General features: G+C 37.6%; 1 pseudogene; it reads right to left on the reverse strand.

Moving 5' to 3' along the window:
• Positions 1-4,215: 4,215 nt before the first annotated feature.
• On the reverse strand, positions 4,216-4,651 carry LOC100775008 (annotated as a pseudogene).
• Between the last annotated feature and the right edge of the window lie 840 nt (positions 4,652-5,491).

The following is a 5,491-nucleotide window of genomic DNA, read 5'->3' on the forward strand; positions in this document are numbered from 1 at the left end:
TAAAGGGGTATTTTCTTTTGGTAACAAAGTAGATATTGCTGAGGGTTATAAGGACCAAAGTGGTTCCTTACCTTTTAAATGTTTAACTCAACAAAGTCATCCATGCTAAAACAATGACGGTATTGAATTAAAATCCTGAGGCATGTGTGAGAACATTTTGTTAGATATAGATAAAGCCACAACTCTTGATATTCCTAATTCCCTGATTTCCATACCGTCCTCCCCCTAAAAACCAGGCAAATAAGCAAACCAAAATATCTACCACATTCAGGAAAATATCACAAAGTTATTTTACTACCAAATCATCTGAAATACAGAGATATTACCTTCTAATGCAAATGCTTAATTTATATCTAACTTGTCATAACAGCAGCAAATGGAAGGTAATCAAAAATAACAGACCCTTAAATATAAGGTTGGGAAAAACATAAATTATTGAACAGTGAATTTCAATTGCAGTAATATGACATGAAGTCTAGTATCTAGTACATAATTTCGATCTCATAAATATCTTCTTCCCTTTCCTACCCTCATGTTCTTTAAAATAAGGGCCAAAATTCTTCAACTGATGGCTACTTATCTCAAACAGGCAAACAATATTTGGGAAATTTCTTTGGCTTTTAAAGGCAAAATATAGAATATTTAAATGTGTTGTATTGAACCTTTTATTCACACAGCCCATTCTGAATGGACTCAAACTACAAGGAAAAACTATGCAAATAATTAAGGGTTTAAATAAGCTTCCTTGTTACTTGTGCCTATTCCCCAGCAGATAGCTGATCAACTCAAAGAAGAGTTGCTATGTCTAAGGGCACTAGAGTGTGGATATGCTCTTTTTCTGATAACCAGAGTCTACTTAAATGTTGTTGTTAGATCATAGGTAGGTACAAATGGAAATCTGACACAAAGGGTATGAATTTTCTCATCAATGCAGACCTGTGTACTGTCATGCTAGGTATGGTCAGCATCAAAAACAGATGTGAATAATCCAACAGCCCACTATTTCTCATGAGAACCCAGCTTGCAGACCATTGGCACCTTATACAAGAATTACAATCTCAAAGGAATAGGCATATATTCAGGATGCTGATTTGCTTTGACTGTCTTCCAGAACTGCACACACCAGAATTTGTGGAATTGCTATGCAACATATCTGTTGTCATGACATTGTGAAAAACACTGCCTTCAGCTAGGACATTCATCTTATAGGACAATGTGTTCACTCTCATGGAATCACCATATGGCCTGTCAGACAGAAGTAGTTGTCTTTATGGAAGCAGGAGCTGGCCAGCTGAAAGAAAAATAATTTTTAAAAAACAGTTGAAATCAATACCTTGAATATTTAAGCTATATCATAGATGAAATGTATCTTTAGCATCTGGCAAACACATTTTGCATTTTATTTGAACAATTCTAATATCCAATAACTCAGTTGAAAATTTTCCTTCTCATCCCCTCAACCTAAGGCTCAGTATCTTTAGAAGTCTTACTATTTAGAAAACGAATCCAAGAAAGAGGATCAAGGATGCAATGAATTATAAACTGAAATTTCACCCTGGTCAGTTGATTCTTTGCATTAATGAGCCAACAAGCAGAGAATGGAATGTCCAGATGATTGACTGTACCTGATCTCCTGTAATGAAATAAGGTGTTACAATGGGTGCAATGGGGTTGCTTTAAGAACACATGAATCTACTGGAGTACATGTCGGTATCTCTGTGACTTTGCATCATTAAACAATGGAAAATGGTGGCAACCTTCATAAGACAAAAAACACTGCAGGCCCACACTCCCACAAGTAAAGTTTGGGATCATTCTATGTGATAACAAATACTAACATGTGCTGTTAGCCAAAAGGGGAAATAAGTAGAGATCTGTAGAAGGCAATTATGATTACAAATTTCAGTACATGACTAGAAACAGAAGCAAAGACTGTCATATCCATGCTGTATGATGCAGGTCTATTTCCATCCATAGTTTTCTGATTGATTTAAGTTGTTTTCTTACAATGTATTTTGGTCATGCTTTCCCCTCCTCTAACTCCTTCCACATCCTTCCTATCTCCCTACTCACACAACCTTCTATTTTTTTCTTTTTCTCTCTCTGTCTAAAAAAATTCTACCAGGTGGTGGAGGCAGAGGGAAGTGAATTTCTGTGAGTTAGAGGTCACCCTGGTCTTCAGATAGAGTTCAGGACAGTCAGGTTTCAAGAGAAACCCTGTCTCTTAAAAAAAAAAAAAAAAGACAAAAAAATCTCACCACCAACAACAAAAACAAAAACAAATAGAAATTAAAACAAGGAACCAATAAGTCAAAAAATGTCAAAACACAAACAAACAAAAAACAGCAAAAATCCTGGAGTTGTTTGAATACAGAGCCTGCCCTGAAGGGTGGTTGATATTCTTATGTGGAAGGCACATGCTTTTCACCTAGAAGAAAGAAGAGGGGAAAGAGAAGGAAAGAGAAAGCTGACCTTGGGCAAATAGGATTTTCTTGCCTCTGGCTCCTGCTTAGGTTTGGCCAAGGAGGTCTGACTATGAAAAGAGTTAGGATGGAAGGAAGAAATTGTTGAAGTCATGGTGTCAAGTGTTTGTGCTCACTTTTTGAGGTCATCTGAGATGGTCATACCCCTGCTCATCTCCAGGGAACTTCTCTACATAGCTTTGTCCTTCTGTCAGTCTTCTCTAACCCTTTGAATCTAAGGAGAGTAAGAGTGACTCACCCTGGATTACTACAATATCCCTTGTGGTTCCTCTACATTCCACCCACACTTCATGATTAACTTTGTATTAAAAGAAAAAAGAAAAAAAACTTCAGTTCTCAAAAATTTTAATGTGCCACATGCTTACTATTGGGACCTTGACCGATACTTCTTACAAATTTCACCCACTATCCTTTCTATCAGAATAACTGCAATTCTTTCATAATTGTTTTCATTTCTATAGTTCCCAGCTATCTGTAGTCCAATTCCAATATTGCAATTGTAGTCATTGCTTTAAAACGTCAACCATAACAGCGGTTTAAATGAAAATGTTTCCAAAAGTGGCTTCTTTCTTCCAAACTAATAATCAAAGTCTTCTCAAGGCTGAACATGACCTGATCCCCCCACAGCCTGTGCTTGTTGCATTTTCACTCTGTTTTGTCAATAGTTCTGCATTGTGCCAGTTGCTCCTATGTGAATGATTTCCTGCCTTACCTTCCTTAAGCCCTCACTCAAATGTGTTCTCTATGCGTTCCCTTGACAATGATATTGGAAATTGTAATCCTTCCCACACAGAACCTATTGTTCCCTTGCTAATTTATTTTTCTCATCTAAGCCTTATCATCTGTATGTATCCTATTTGTCTTCTTTCCTCTTACTCTCCTTTTAAACTACAAATATTGAAGTTCAAAGATCACTCCTTACAAGGGTAGCCTAACATTCAGAACTAAACTTCTCACATATTTTGTACTCAATCAATACTAACTGAATTTGTTTTTCATTTACAGTAAAAGTTAATTTTGGGGCGGGGGTTAAATGCTGGTTGAACACCTGATCAGTCAATCAAATTATCAAGGATCTTATTTTTCAGCTAGGTAAACACACACACACACACACACACACACACACACACACACACACACACACGTACGTCACAAGTGTTTATCATTTTTAAAATATAAATTAGGGACTGAAGATATGGCTTAATGGTTAAAGAGTTTACTGTCCTTGCAGAAGTCTTGGTTTCGGTTCCTAGTACCCACACCACAGTTCACAACCCTGTAACTCCAGGTCCAGAAGATCAAATACTCTCTACTCTCTTCTGGTCTCTGTGGGCTGCTGAAGCACACACACACACACACACACACACACACACACACACACACACACACACAAAATATTAAATTAAATATCATTTATCCCATTTGGTCTCACTATTAGGGACCAGACTTTTCATTAAGTCACCTATTTTTTTTAAGCAAGACTGGATTTGAGATTTATTACTGAACATGATTTGGTAGGGTACAGGAGAGCACCGTGGAAGCTCTCAGGAGTGCAGGGCTTGACAGGGAACCACGATTAGGGATATATTTGACCCCACAGCCATCAGGAATGAGCCATTTCTTAGCAACCTTGTCTACAATTCATCTGCATTAAATTTGGTGAAGCCCCCTTTTCTTTGAGATGTGGATCTTCTGGTGGCCAGAGAACTTGAACTTTGCTCTACAAAGAACCTCAATCACATTTTTCAGCTTGGTGCAGATGGACATGATGACCTGGCCAATGTGAACCCTGGCCACTGTGCCCTGGGGCTTCCCAAAGGCACCAGCATACCCTCTGGAGCCTGTCAGCTCCAGCACAGGGCAAAATTTTATTGATTCAGGGGACATGGGAAGGGTGGAGCTTCACTCGAATATGAAAGCCATCCTTGCCACAACTCTTTACCATGTATTTGTTGGCACAAATTCGGACTGCCTCTAGAGCTTGAGGAAGAGAGCTGCTCATACTCATCTGCCACCATGTGCCCACAAAGTGGGAATTCATCAACTTTGCCTTCTTCCTTCCCAAATCAAAGATGTGAATTTTAGCATCAGGGACACCTCGGCAGAAGCAAGACTTTGGGTACGGCTTGTTCTTACAATCGGTAACATTGGGCACGGCAGCGGCCCATGATGACAATAGGATGGTCGGTGGCACGCCGGGGGAAAAGAGATAAGTCACTTATTTTTGAAAGATTGAACTTTACTTTCAGAATACAACCTTCACCTCCGTTTATAATGATAAGGTGACAAAAGCTTAAGCACAATATAATTTCTTAAAAGAAGTCAGGATTGTGTTTAGATAGTAACAGAATGCTTCAAATTCATGTAACTGACAACTTGTATGGGAAGTACATGTACAGAAGTAAATCAGGAAAGCTTTAATTCTTCTGAATATCATAATGATATCAATGTCCAAATATTTTAACATTTTCCAAGTGGATATTCTTTCATTATTTTTGAAGTAGATTTGAAGTCTTTAAAGGAAGAGAAAATCTAGAATTGTGAATTCTTCCTTTGCTCTATAAAAAAATAAATTCATATCCACAGATGTATATTTCCTAAACAACTTCAAACCATCTTGGAAGTCTGTTCTATAACTGCAATATGCACAGGCCTATTGCATGAAGAAAGAACTTTGAACCAGAGTTATGACACAGGGTTATTTATCATTTTAAGTTTGGATCTAACTGTATTCATGTGCTGCTGTGAAAAAAAAAGAAAGCTAGATAGTCAACCATTACTTTGTACAAAAGTCAGATTTCAAGATGGAGACAACTTTGCCCCATGCTTTCTTTCTCTTTGTCATATCATTGCGGCTTTGTAAATTTTTATATGTTCTTTGAGAATTTCATTTGTGTTTTGACTATATCCTATTCTCTTTCTCTAACCAATCAAATTTGTGGCCATTTTTTTGACCTGCAAAATCCAATTAGAGCTGCCCATACGTTCTTTGATTTGTCTTCTTCTAC

Source organism: Cricetulus griseus, chromosome 6 (genome assembly GCF_003668045.3).
Source record: "Cricetulus griseus strain 17A/GY chromosome 6, alternate assembly CriGri-PICRH-1.0, whole genome shotgun sequence".
Classification (NCBI taxonomy): domain Eukaryota; kingdom Metazoa; phylum Chordata; class Mammalia; order Rodentia; family Cricetidae; genus Cricetulus; species Cricetulus griseus.